Source organism: Bos mutus, chromosome 4 (genome assembly GCF_027580195.1).
Source record: "Bos mutus isolate GX-2022 chromosome 4, NWIPB_WYAK_1.1, whole genome shotgun sequence".
Taxonomy (NCBI): Eukaryota; Metazoa; Chordata; class Mammalia; order Artiodactyla; family Bovidae; genus Bos; species Bos mutus.
Window position 1 is genome coordinate 48267151 of NC_091620.1, and position 15167 is coordinate 48282317.

Genomic DNA, 15167 nt, shown 5'->3' on the forward strand with positions numbered 1-15167 from the left:
GTAAATATATTTTCTTCAAAATTACGATATCAATTCACTCAGCTGGGTAGTAGAATTATATTCCTTTTGTCTGCTAGGATACTTTGGTTGCAAGTATTAATAAAAGAACCCCAAGTCAATCTCACTTAAACAAGAGGACATATTCTTTCACATAACAAGAAGTCTGCAGATACAGTGAATTCAGTGCTGGTTCATTTAGTGGCTCGAACACATCGGCCACAGACCCAGGGTCTTTCTGTCTCTCTGCTCTGCCAAGTTCACCCTAAGGGTTTTTTCCTCAGGCTGAGTGTGACACAGATGCAACAGAAACAGAAAAGATTATCCCTCCCTGGAATCACAGTCTTTAAGTAAGAGAGCCTTTCCTGTGAGCCCCACAGCCAGGTGACTTTCCTGTTTCTTTGACCAGAGTCGGGACCACATGATCATTCACATTTAAAGCAGTCACTGGTCAAGACACACTTCTGCCATGACTGATCTATACTACAAGTTCATACCTGAAAAACAGGACAAAAACTGGAGTTCAATTAGCAAATGTGGCAGACTACATTTCACCAACATCCACTTTTCCACTCAGGAGGGGATTTATACTCAGCCTCGGTTCTATGACCTACTTTGTCCAAAAACTTGTCACAGAGGCTTTAAGGGCCAGTCCTTGCTTGCTATGCTAACATCCCCTGTATCACAGTTACTCAGCAGTATTCCAGCCAGAGGCTGCTCCATCTGCCTGGGTCCCAGGGTAAGAGAATGAAGAAGATACAGGAGTACAGATCCTGCTGAGCTGAAATGCACATTGAGCACAAATTAGAAAAAAAAAATTCTTTTCTTGTTACAATGCAGAGATTTGGGAATTGTTTGTTCCTATAGCATATCTTAATCTATTCCTGCTGAAACAGCAAGAAAAGAAGCGAAATGAGTGCTATAAACGCAACCAACAGTGCTCCTCAGTTTCCATTCATTCCTAAATAGAAAGCAAAATCTGTATGAACACAGAGGTGAGTGATATGACACACCTACCCCCATGATGTCCAGGTGATCCCTCCTGTCCCAACTCAGAGCAGCTACTGACTCAGCTCTCCAGTTAGCATTCGTGCCATCTCTGCCCTTCCCTTCACCAGAGCTCACAGCATTTGTTCTGAATCTTCCCTTCTCTTGCCAGTCTCTTCCCATTTACCATCAATTTTTCATACATTGTGCCTCCCAGGAACAGTTGCTTCTTCTTTAAAAGCCCAGCCACCTCTTGAGGATAATGCCTCAACCCGTGCACAAATGTCCACTCTGGTCTTCCTCCTTCCACTCAGATCTCCTGAGCTCAGAAATGCTGGCATGCTCTTCTTCATCCTTAGCTTTCATCACACAATTCTAATGCTTAAGCACTAGCACTCCAAGGCCCTTAGTATCTGACTTACCTCTGCAAACTCATAGCTTATTACTTTTAAAAAAGATATTCTGTTGCAGGTCCTTGTAAGGCCATATTATTCACCATATCTAATGCTAAGTTTTGATGGAAATCCATCAACATAATATCATAGTCATCCCTGCCATTTTACCCAAAAAATAATGACTATAATTTCACCGTTAAATTTTCACTCATGATTCAGGGTCATTATTTCCTACATTAATTATTGAAGGGACACAATGTTGACCTCAAGCACTATTGAGATGTATAAATTATCTGCCCTGATGAAAACTGACTGTTGATGGTTTTTGAGAAATTTTGTAGTAAAAAAAAACAATAATGTCAAGGATTTGTTGGGTTTTGATCATGTTCTCGGCATCACTCTAAAGGCTTTGTCCTCATTTAATCCTAACATCCCTATGGGGTAGGGGCCATTGTCATCTCCATTATAGCAATGAGAAACTCAGGTGGCAAAAGTGAGCGAACACACAAATTTTCAAAGCAGCACTATTCATCAGAGCCCCAAAGTGGAAAAAAAAACCCAAATATCCTTCAACTGATGAATGGATAAAAAAAATGGAAATATCTATAAAATGGAATATTACTTAACCATAAAACAGAATGATGTACTGATAATATGCTACAACATGGATGAATCTTGAAGAAATATTATGTTAAGTGAAAAAAGCCATTCATAAAAGACTATATATTATATGATTCACTTTATATGAAATGTCCAGGCTAGATGAATTCATAGAGACAGAATGCAATTTGTGGTTATCAGGGGCTAGGGGAAGGGAAGAAGAGGGATTTACTAATGAATATGGAGATTTACTTTGGAGTAATGGAAATGTTTTAAAACTGTTTCTGAACCTGGATGTGGGTCCACTCACATGACGCACAGCAAAGCCAATCTATTGACAGTGGGTTTGGTGAAGGGAAAAAAGTGTGTTAGTCACTCAGGTGTGTCTGACTCTTTGCAACCCCATGGACTATAGCCCTCCCAGACGCCTCTGTCCATGGCAACCTGACCCAGGGATCAAACTCAGGTGTCTTGTATTGCAGGAAGATTCTTTACCATCTGAGCCACCAGGAAAATACAGTGCTTATTGCAGCATCAGGCAAGGAGAACAGGCAGCGCATTCTCAAAAGACCTGAGATTCCTGATGCCTTTCAAGGAAGGATTTTTAAAGGCAGCATGAGGGAGAGGACCATGAGATACATGAATTGGTTGGCATTCAGTTGAAGTTTCAGGCATCATCCATCTTTTGGTTTTAACTGGTCTGGGGTCTGTGTGCTTGCAGCCAGCAGTTTTCATATGATAGAGATCTGGTTTCTGAAAAACAACTTAGGAATGTGTGTCAGCTTTTGTTATCTATATCTTTCAGGGAACTGAGAGTTAGGTAACTGCTATGTGGCCAACTTACAGCCTGAAATTGTTACCAGTTTCCTGGCCCAACAGCTCTTTGTTTCAACATGTTCACATTTTCTAATCATTAACTCTTGAGCCAGCTATTTGAGTCTCAGAGGGGGCCTGGGAAACTAAATATGAAGCCTTTTACTTCAAAAGATGGGGACACAGGGGCTTGTATACAGTTTCAGAACTCGATAGAGGTGGTGGTTGCACAACGCTGGGAATATTCTAAAGGCCAGTAAACTGCTCACTTTCAAATGATTGATTTTATGTTATGTACATTTCACCTCAATAAATTATGCAACTTTTAAAAAGTCAAGGGAAAGGGAAGTCAACATTTAAAAACTGCTGCCTAGAGAACCCATTCTTAAAAGAAAGAACGTTATTTTCCCAAGGAAGGCATTGATGTCCACTGAGAGCAGTTTTAGTGGAGGCTGAAGACAGAGTCTTTTTTGGTAAAGTAAGACTAAATGTACTCTAGACAAGGATGGAAGCAGCAGTGCTACGAGGAAAGAAAGCATATAGGCTTTGTGACATCCTATTTTTTTTACTGAGCAGAAACCTTTTGTGTTTATTTCTAGCTTCCAGAAAGTTGGGATTATTAGATAACTGATCCTTCAATACACAGTTCACACTTATGGATAAGTTCCTTGTATGCATACTTCAAGTTGTACACAGCTTGAAGGCCAAGAAGGTTCCTCTATCTCCACTGGCCCCTGCTTCCTCAGGCCAGGCTGTGTGCACCACATGCTATCAATAATGCATTTCCATTCATTTGCAACTGGATCCGCCCTCTCACGTATTGCAACTGCAGTCAGTTGTCTGCCCCTTTTTTAGTGAAAGCTACTGAGTCATATGAAAGCTGGAAACATTCTGGAGTTGTCATTCCCAGAGATGGACAGCAGAGCACTGCTCTCAATGCCTAAAGCTACCAAGTTCTGTACAGGGCGGGCTCTGCCACATGCGAGGGGACACGGGAGGAGCGTGGATCTCTCATTAGCACAGCTGACCCCAGATCACTTGGCTCCTAGATACATCCTAGGGGCCCTGAGAATGATCTTAAGAAATGCACTGAGATATTCCAGAGCTTGGCACAGAGTTTCAACTTCTGAAGCACCTAGAGTGGACAAGAAGAGACTCACTACTAAGCAATCTCGGAGAACCACTTATTAGAAATCAAAGATTCAGCAAACCTTTAATTCAGCAGAACTGTCCCTGAGGACAGTCATCCTTAGCTTCCTGCATACTCATTATTCATTTTTGTTTCTCTTTCTTAAAGTGCGTTTTTGTTCTCTAAAATGACATCCAAGAGTTTTCTCCTGGGACTGCCCCCAAGCTTTGGATAACATTTGTATATGGTATTTCTGTAGTGCCTGTTGCTCCAGTTAAGGAAGGGCTTGGTCTGAGTCTTTGAAAGAAATTTGAATTTTTCAAGTGAAGATCTGAGACTGGATGCCTTTTCTCGGTTTAGAAGAAAACAGCTTTTCTAACTAGTACCAAGTAGTTGGTCCCTGCTTCCAGCTCTCTTGTGATTTTTTTAAGAGAGTCTCCTACAAAAAGGAAAGGGTCTCCCATTTGTTTGATGGCTTTTTCCTGCTTCTAATTTAGAACACTAATTTTTATATAATAAATTATATTTGATAGTAATTAAATGAATAATTTAAAAGTTGCAATGATATCTAGCACCAAGTTTTTGTAAACATTTCAGTTAAAGAGTCTTATATTTCTGCTAATAGCTGTTCTTCTGTGTCAGGGTGCCCCTAACATCACCTCTACACTGGAGGACTTGCTAGCATGGGGCTCAGCACACAATCTTACTCAGGGCGATGATTTGCTCCAGCCAAAGGATACAAAGCAAAACCAGCAAAGAGAAAAGACATGTGGGGTGACATCTGGAGGAAGGCAGGCCTGAGCTTCTGAGTCCTATCCCCAGAAAGTCACACAGGACAGGACATGCTTAATTTCTCCAGTAAAAAGTGTTATGACAACAGCACGTGTGAAATGCTGCCCACCAAAGGGGCTAGGTGTCCAGGGATTTTATTAGGTTTGGGTTCCCTAGGCACCCTCTGCGTGGCATGTACTAAAACTCTAGAGTCCCAAGAGGAAAGCAGGCGCTTAGCATAAACCACACAGTTTGCACAGATGCTGTAGGCACAGGGAGTTGCTCTTGGCAGTTAAGGAGTTGTGGGAGCACAGAACAGCTCCTGCAACAGACAATTATTTGGTCCAAAACAACAACATTGCTGAAGTTGAGAAACCCTGATTTAAACACTAGTTGCATCATCAACTAAATATATGGCCTTGAGCTTAACCCCTCTGAACCTCACTCAATCTTCCACATGAAAAATGGGGAGAATAAAACCCATGGCACAGGATAAATATCTAAAACACTTGAGAAGCTCTTACTATGTGCTGAAGAGATAGACCCTGAAATTCAGAGAGGCCTCCTTCCTAAGAACTGATCAGAATAATGTACATCCATTGGCAACAATTTGCTCATCTGGATAAAGATGAGGTGTCGAAAAAAAAAAAAAGTGGTAGCCAGGAGCCAAGAATGTAATAGAAATGATGCCCAAATATCTCCAGGGGGTTGTAATGCATTGCAATCAGTGGATAATAGTCTTACTGGATGTAGATGGACAAACAATCTAACATCACTTTTCCAGGAACAAAAGTCCTGATTCTGCTTTTCAGAATCACAGAGTGTTTTAGAGTCACAACACCACTCCCTTACTGTTGCCAAAACATGCAACTAAAGTGCTCTAGCTAGAAGCTTCTTCTCAAATGGGTCTCTTTAACACAAAATGACAGCCTCTTTAACATAAACACTGAAGGTCCTGTCTTTTTTTTTGTTCGTGGACATATATGGACATATCCATTGCTTTTCTGTCTTCAAACATACAATGCTAATTTCTTATCTTGAGCAAGATTTCATGAACATAAGTTTTAAAATTCTCATTCAGACATCAAATACAGCTCTAACTCTGTACAAACTACCCAGTTTCCATGGGTCCCTATTTATAGACATCATTTCATGATATTATGTCAAGCACATATACTGTTATTCTCATTTGACAGCTGAGAAAACTAAGGCTCCAGTGTTTAGAACGTATACATCATATTTGCCTTGCCTAAGTGACCTTTTTGTCACGATCTGTATTTTGCTGACTACCCAACCCTAAGAACAAGATGAGACTGCGTGCTTTTACTGCTCACCTACATCTTCATTTTCCTAAAATTGTGTGAAGTCTTGGGTCTAGATCTCGGTGTCTGATATGATCACACTAGACACATAGGGCTATTGAATGCTTAAAATGCAGCTGGTCTGAGTCTAGATGCCTTAAGAATAAAATATATGCTGGATTTCAAAAACCTAGTATGAAGAAAAAGAAATACATTGTTAATAACTATATAGTCACTATATTTTTGATTACATTACGGATTCTGATCAGCATTGAGAACAACTGGTTTTAAACAGCTGGTTTTTAAATACACAATAGAAGAGGGAGAGGAAATTAGACACTTTAATCAATATCTCATGAAATTGGGAGGGATTGGGGGCAGGAGGAGAAGGGGAAACAAAGGATGAGATGGCTGGATGGCATCACCGACTTGATGGACATGAGTTTGGGTGAACTCCGGGAGTTGGTGATGGACAGGGAGGCCTGGCATGCTGCGATTCATGGGGTCGCAAAGAGTTGGACACGACTGAGTGACTGAACTGAACTGATCAATAGCAAATGTACCTGTATTATCTGAAAATCAGAACAAGAGTGAATACATATTTACCTTTTAAAAATAGATCTTAAAAAAAAAAACCTAAAGCCCAATAAATCCATAGACTTGTTGGTTGGCTAGAGCTTGTTCGTGCTCAGAAATAGAAGATATAAGAAGTCTGAAACAGCTTTTTAAAATGATTTAACACCAAATTCGAGTCACTAGCTGCAGCAATGTGAATGGGAGCCCTGGGACTATAAGCTTGGAGTGGAACTTCTCAGAACGTTTTAAGAAAATGGCAGATAAGCTAGACTTGGAGGAAATCGCTACTTCGATAAGGCCGAGCTGAAGAAGACAGAGGTGCAGGAGGACACCCTGCCAACTAAGGAGACCACTAAGCAGGAGAAGCAAAGGGAGATTTCCTAAGAACCTCGAGGGTCCTTGACCCCATTATTTTGGAGACCCTAGTTGTGATGTGGAGGAAGAGCCACCTGCAAGGTAGACATGAGCCACATGCTGCTCTGCAAACCCGGGCACTCCATGCTGATGCCACCAGCCCGGGGGTCTTTGAGGGGACCCGCCATGAAGACTGCCAGATTCTCTGGTTTGCCCTGGGATATTATAGAAAGTTATTTGTATGATTTACAAAATTAACACACCCCCCCCCTTAGCATGGCAAGAACAATAAAAACAAAAGTAAACACACAAACAAAAAAACAGCAAAGACGAGCTCACTAAAACCTGGCTGCTTCTGACTTTTATAACTGACTTTGGTCACACGATTTCAAACCTTGAAGGTTGCTTTTTAATGAAGATGTCTCCTCCTCTCTGTTTACTTAATGAAAGTGGCTAGAAGAGTGAGGTGAAAGGTTTTATAGCTTGAAGACTAAGTGTTAATAAAGGCTTAACTCAAACCCAATTTTCAGAACATGCTTAGATAAACAAGAAAAACTTAGACTTTAATTTTCAAGTACCTGTAATATTTTTTTTTGGAAGAAAGCATCAGTAAAGAGAGGCTCTACAGCAGCTATAATCATCAAAGAGCATTTATTTTTAAAAATCACTTGTTTATGTGCTACAAGTTTGCCCAAACCAACATCCTTTAGAGATGACAGAAGACTCTTAGATACTTTGCTAGAAATCAGCACAATTCTACAATGAGCTAAAACTCAATCACCTACAGGTCTAAAACAAATAATACACCAGTAATAACAAGTGACATACAGATAATGAAATGTGTTGACTGAAAGAAAAATCACACAATGTAAAAGTTGTGAGTTAAGTTTTATTTGGGACCTTACTGAGGACAATAGCCTGAGAGACAGCCTCTCAGAGAGCTTTGAGGAACTCTGAGAGGTAAGAGAAGAGCCAGAATATATATATGAACTTTTCTGTTGGGAAAAAACATGTAGTCAAAGATCAAAAGAGCATTGCTAATCACAAAGAACATATATCTCAGATGAATGACTATAGTGTTTCTCTATGTATGAGAAGATCCAACAATCTGGAGTCACTTGAAATTTTTCCTTAGATATTCATCTCAACTACCTAGGGGCCAGTGTATCTGAAGCATAGAATGCTTGCTGTTCTTCTCCATCCTGAATTCCCCTCAGAGTACATTGTCAGTGGACAACTCCTGCAGCTGACGGCTTGACTCTCATAGAATTGGAACAGCAAGTAACATTTTTTCTTCACTAACACAACAGCCGATCATTAAACCTTGTAGTATTGCTCACCGTGTCTTTAACATCACATTCACTAATGGTCTTTCTACTTGACCATTTTCCCTAAATTCCAATAGCCACTTTCTCATTTATTGCAAAGATCACCTGCTTATCCCCCAAATGCCCCAACCGCCTCACCTTTGAGGAGGCAGATCTGAGGTTTGTTCTCCTGTCTCACTTGGCTGCCTTGTGAATAGACTCTATCTGGGCTGGAAAACTCCATGTCTCAGTGTTTGGTTCACTGTGCGTTAGGCAAGCTGACATGGCTCAGTAACAGTATCAAAAGCAAAAACTGCAGCTATGTTAAAGCCTAGAGGGAGTGTTGGAGAAGTAAATGCCAACCCACTCCAGTGTTCTTGCCTGGAGAATCCCATGAACAGAGAAGCCTGGTAGGCTGCAGTCCATGGGGTCGCACAAAGTCGGACACGACTGAAGCGACTTGGCAGCAGCAGCAGCAGAGGGAGTGTATGTGAAATAATTTCCTTTCCAATTTTTGGACTCAAAGAAGAGGCTATCAAGCCTTCAGCCACCTAGGGGTCTATGCATCATACCTCCCACACGTATCCTTAAACATCTTTTTTTAAAAAAATATCTATTTGGCAGTGTCAGGTCTTAGTTGTACATGTGGGATCTAGTTCCCTGACCAGGGATCAAACCCAGGCCCCCTGCATTGGGAGCACAGAGTCTTAGCCTCTGGACCACCAATGAAGTCTTTCAAACACCTTTTAAAGTGCTTTGATAGGGCAACTCTGTGGGGCAGGCAGGAAGGATTACTGACCCCCATTTATAAGGGATCTGTCAGTCAGGAGGGTCTTGGCTCTAAGTAACAGAAAACCCAATTTACACAATAAAAAAACATTTATTATGTCACTTAACTGCAGAGACAAAGCTTGTTTTTCCACAGAGGGGAGGAAGTCAATTAAAATCACCACCTGACAAGATGAAATTTACATATCAGTTACCTATAATTTAGAAAGAGTTGCAAAACAGCTCAAAGAAAACGAACAGGGCTATAATCTGATAACTCAAAAGGGTATGCAGTAGTCAATGCATATTTTCCATTGAGATGCAAACATTTTTTGTATATCTCCAAAAAAGTCATGTAGTAGGCATTTGTTTAACCATTTAGAGATTTAAAAAAGAAAATATCCATACTGAGAATTACTTTTTTCAAAAGAAAAATTTCTGAAGTATTTGGGTCATAAATTTGGACAAAATATAAATAAAAAATAAAAGATCAAGTATACCTGAAACTAACACAACATTGTAAATCAAGTACTATATATTCCAATAAAAATTTTTTAAATGCTTAAGAATCAAAGACAGTGTCCACACCTCAGGCTCAAAGGGTTGCTCTTACAGGGAAGAACAAGTCCCAGGGTCAGAATCTGCACAGTTTGAGGCTGGCATAAGAAAACTCTGAGCTTGAGAGAAGCTGCAGAAAACAGATGTTGAGACCAAATTCAGAGTCAGGATTCTGAGAAGTCCTCTTTCAGGTCTTGGAGATCTGAACAGAGCAGTTAGTGGAAGCCAAAAAGTGAAGTGAGTCAGAAAGCACTCAAGGAAAGGGGACATTTGCTGATAAACTGCAGCGTGACATGCACTAAAATATACACCCACTGAATCCTCTAACAGCTAAGGAGACGGGGCCAGTTACCCTCCGCTCGTCTTTTCAGAGCCCCTACCCACTGTTCTCCACCTTCCTCTGTGCCCAGGACTACATAAGTGGTTCTCCACGTGTGATCCCAAGACCAGTTGGATCAGCATCACCTGGGAAGGAGTTAGAAATGGAAAATCCAACCCCCTTTCCCACCACTGAATCAGAAATCTGCATGTCAACAATACCTGCAGGTGATTCTGATGTAAGCCCAAGTCCCAGAACCACTGGACCTCATTAAAAGGGCTCTCTTGCTCTCAGGATTCAGGGTGGGTTCATCAACTGGGAAGACCCTGCAGAAGGTGAGAGGGAGGAGGTGCGTGAGCCCAGGTTACTTGTTCCCCAGCTTCCCATCTACACAGTCACATCAGGGGCCGCCCAAGGTGCTATTCCTCTCAGGCTTGTCTTTTGACATGACTGACTTCTGAGTTCTGGCAACTGACTCTGTCCCTCTTGTCAAGTCTAGGGCTGGAAATGACCTCATTGTTTCTAGTCTTGTGACACTGCACTATCCCCGTGGCTTCCTTAACACCTTGTCCACAGCTTTGTAAACGGTCCCTTTATTAAATTTTACTAAACTCTTCTACTAATTTTTACTAACCTAAAAAGTATCTGTTTTAAATGTCATTGATTTCCTACTAGAACACTGCCATTTCTGCCATTACTCCCATTTTGATGATAAGGAAATTTATCATCAGTGAACAAGCCCAAGCTTGCCCAGTAAGGAGCAAAGATGGGCTTGAAATCAGGACTTCAGAGCACAAAACCCCAGCCTTCTAACTGTATGGTCAGTCTTTCTGACGTGGCCAACTCCCTTTCCTGAGTCCCCTCCTTAACATAAACTATCAGTATGCTGCCATCTTGGAGAAGGCAACGGCACCCCACTCCAGTTCTCTTGCCTAGAAAATCCCATGGGGGGAGGAGCCTGGTAGGCTGCAGTCCATGGGGTCGCTAAGAGTCGGACACGACTGAGCGACTTCACTTTCACTTTTCACTTTCATGCATTGGAGAAGGAAATGGCAACCCACTCCAGGGTTCTTGCCTGGAGAATCCCAGGGACGGGGGAGCCTGGTGGGCTGCCGTCTATGGGGTGGCACAGAGTCAGACATGACTGAAGTGACTTAGCAGCAGCAGCATGCTGCCATCTGACAACAGGATGGGTCAGGAGCCAATCTTCAATCAAATAATATCCAAATTTTCATTATTGTGAAGTCTATTTACATAGATATAGGTATATAGATAAGATATAGAGATAAATATAATATATAACTATATATTTGTATATGTATCTTCAGATAGAATAAGTTTTGAATAAGTAATAAAGTATAAAAATAAATTCTGGTAGCAAAGACTACTGGGGAAAAAAAAGAGTTCTTTGCAAGTTAACTTAGTTTAAAGTCTAGGACTAAAATCTCAAAGGACTTTTTCGGAACTCAAAAAATAAATAAATAAACATCCTAAAATTTATCCAGAAGAGTAAACAGACTAGTTTGCTGCTGCTGCTAAGTCGCTTCAGTCATGTCCGACTCTGTGCAACCCCATAGATGGCAGCCCACCAGGCTCCCCCGTCCCTGGGATTCTCCAGGCAAGAACCCTGGAGTGGGTTGCCATTTCCTTCTCCAATGCATGAAAGTGAAAAGTGAAAGTGAAGTCGCTCAGTCGTGTCTAACTCTGCGACCCCATAGACTGTAGCCTACCAGGCTCCTCCATCCATGGGATTTTCCAGGCAAGAGTACTGGAGAGGGGTGCCATCACCTTCTCCAAAACAGAGTAGTGTAGTCAAAAGTAAATCTCTAAGTATATAAACTAACTCAACTCATTATAAAGGAAGCATTACAAGTCACTTAGAGAAGAATCATTCAGTTAATAAAAAGAAAATTGACTTGGTATTAGGGAGAAATAAATCAATTTAGGCTTGCACCTCACAATATTATCCAAATAAACCCTGTGTGAATCAAAGGCCTAAATGTAAATAAAACAAAATAACAGCAAAGCACCATAAAAATTAGAAGATATATTTTCCCTAACAGAATAAAAAAAGACTTTTTGAACTTACATGGGAAAATATTACAAAATAAAATATGATTCTGATATCTTAAAATATATTAAAAGTAAATCACAAGGCTGACAAAGTTATTAAAAAAATATCTAGAACCAAAAATGCAACATGTAAAATTTAAAGGGGCTATTTGAAATCCCAAAAGATGATGCTGTGAAAGTGCTGCACTCAATATGCCAGCAAATGTGGAAAACTCAGCAGTGGCCACAGGACTGGAAAAGGTCAGTTTTCATTCCAATCCCAAAGAAAGGCAATGCCAAAGAATGCTCAAACTACCGCACAGTTGCACTCATCTCACACGCTAGTAAAGTAATGCTCAAAATTCTCCAAGCCAGGCTTCAGCAATATGTGAACCGTGAACTTCCAGATGTTCAAGCTGGTTTTAGAAAAGGCAGAGGAACCAGGGATCAAATTGCCAACATCCTCTGGATCATCAAGAAAGCAAGAGAGTTCCAGAAAAACACCTATTTCTGCTTTATTGACTATGCCAAAGCCTTTGACTGTGTGGATCACAATAAATTGGAAAATTCTTCAAGAGATGGGAATACCAGACCACCTGACTTGCCTCTTGAGAAACCTGTATGCAGGTCAGGAAGCAACAGTTAGAACTGGACATGGAACAACAGACTGGTTCCAAATAGGAAAAGGAGTACGTCAAGGCTGTATATTGTCACCCTGCTCATTAAACTTATATGCAGAGTACATCATGAGAAATGCTGGGATGGATGAAGCACAAGCCGGAATCAAGATTGCCAGGATAAATATCAATAACCTCAGATATGCAGATGACACCACTCTTATGGTAAAAAGTGAAGAGGACCTAAAGAGCCTCTTGATGAAAATGAAAGAGGAGAGTGAAAAAGTTGGCTTAAAGTTCAACATTCAGAAAATGAAGATCATGGCATTCGGTCCCATCATTTCATGGGAAATAGATGGGCAAACAGTGGAAACAGTGATAGACTTTATTTTGGGGGGCTCCAAAATCACTGCAGATGGTGATTGCAGCCATGAAATTAAAAGAGGCTTACTCCTTGTTTTCATTTTAACAAATTGGCCAAGCTGTGTATTAATGTATCATTATTACCTCTGTTTGCATTTCTTGGTGACTGATGAGGTTGAACAGCTTTTTAAATGTTTACTGACCATTTGGAGATACTGTCTCTTGTAAGCAGACTGAGTATTTTGATCATTTTCAGATTAAGTTGTCTTTCTCTCATTGAATTGTATAAGAAATTTTTATATTCTACATTTGAGTCCTTTGTCAGATATCAAATATCTTCTCTTACTCTTTGGGTTGTCTTCTTACTGTTTAGTGGTGTTTTGATGAACAAAATACACATTTTAACAAACTCCAGTTTATCCATTATTTCCCTTTATAGTTAATGCTTATTTTGTCCTTTTAAAGAAAATTTGTCTACACCAAGGTCCTGAATATAATTTCCTCTTGTTAAATTTATATTTTCTGATGCTCAGTGAGATTGATTTTTCTTCTATTTAAGGCAAAGTTCTTTTGGTGCTTGGAATCTAATTGTCAGCCTTTAAATTTTCAGTTCAGTTCAGTTCAGTCGCTCAGTCATGTCCGACTCTTTGCGACCCCATGCATGGCAGCACGCCAGGCCTCCCTGTCCATCACAGGGGAAAATAAAACTGGACTAGTCTATTGCTCTTAGAAGTCAGAAGGGTGGTTACTTTTGTGGTAACATGACTGGGAGGAGGATGACGGGCATCCTGAGGATGGAGAATTTGTTTTCTTTCTTGTTGTGAATGCTGACTCAGGTGTGTTTGCTTAGAGATAATCAGAAACTTTCCTGTGTGTATCTTTATGCTTCAATAAGAGGTTTAAAAGTAACAATAAGATGGCATTTTTTAAAATGATTTCCAAGTTGATAATTCTCAGTATTGGCAAGAGTACAATAAAACAGATGCTTTCATATACTGTTAACAGAACTGTAACCGATCCAACCTTCCTGGAAAGCAAATTAGTAATATGCATAAAAATATTTAAAAGTCCATGTGGTTCAATCCATTTATTCCACCTACGTGAATCTATCTTAAGGTAATAATTCACTCCAAAAGATGATGAGGAAAAGATGTGTGACAGTATGCAAAGCTATGTATAATAAACCATGTATATATAACACAACCCTGACTATTTAAAATATGTTTAGAAAAAAAGACAAAGGAAATATGCCAAAATATGACTATTATGGGCTGAACGTTTAGGCCCACACTTCTCTCACCCTCCCTCCATCCCAACTCACGTCAAAGTCCTAAACCCCAGTGTGATGATGTTTGGAGATGACCTTTTGGAGGTAATTAAGTTCAGAAGAGTGCACAGTGGGTAGGGGGGCAGGGGGGGCGGGTAGGAACTCTTATGATGAGATTAGTACCCCTATGAGAAGACGAAGACATATGAGAGCTCTCTCTATCATGCCAGGATACAGTAAGAAGGTGGCCAATGACAAGCCATGAAGAGGTACCTCACCAGAACTGGACCATCCTGGCACCCTGATCTTGGATTTCCTGGCCTCCAGGACTACGTAAAATAAATGTTTATTGTTGAAGCCACCCAGTCTGAAACCATGCCCCATGGAGTTAACAGAAGCTGATAACAGAAATTCTTGAGCTTGTCTTGCTGCTGCTGCTGCTAAGTCACTTCAGTCGTGTCCGACTCTGTGCGACCCCATAGATAGCAGCCCACCAGGCTCCCCCGTCCCTGGGATTCTCCAGGCAAGAACACTGGAGTGGGTTGCCATTTCCTCCTCCAATGCATGAAAGTGAAAAGTGAAAGTGAAGTCGCTCAGTCGTGTCCGACTCTTAGCGACCCCATGGACTGCAGCCCACCAGGCCCCTCCGACCATGGGATTTTCCAGGCAAGAGTACTGGAGTGGGTTGCCATTGCCTTCTCCGTGAGCTTGTCTTACAGAATAACAAATAAGGTAACAGCTTGTTAAAATCCCTTTGCTTATAAACTACCTTCAATGATTAAGGTCATTTTATTTTTCTTTCTTTCTTTCTTTTCCTCTCTTTAATCACATACTTTCCCAGCTTCATGCAGCCCATTGGTTTTACAGGAACTTGGAATCTGCTCCTGCCCAGTGCGGGCCAGCTAAGGACTGATTGGGACCACCCACTCCAAATCTGGGCCAGTGCAGATGTCCAATGAATGGCCTTTTGATGTCAGAGGACCAAAAAGCTCC

General features: G+C 40.9%; 1 pseudogene; it reads left to right on the forward strand.

The window, feature by feature from the left end:
- Positions 1-6822: 6822 nt before the first annotated feature.
- LOC102277332 (thymosin beta-10-like) lies at positions 6823-6953 on the forward strand (annotated as a pseudogene).
- The last annotated feature ends 8214 nt before the right edge of the window (positions 6954-15167 follow it).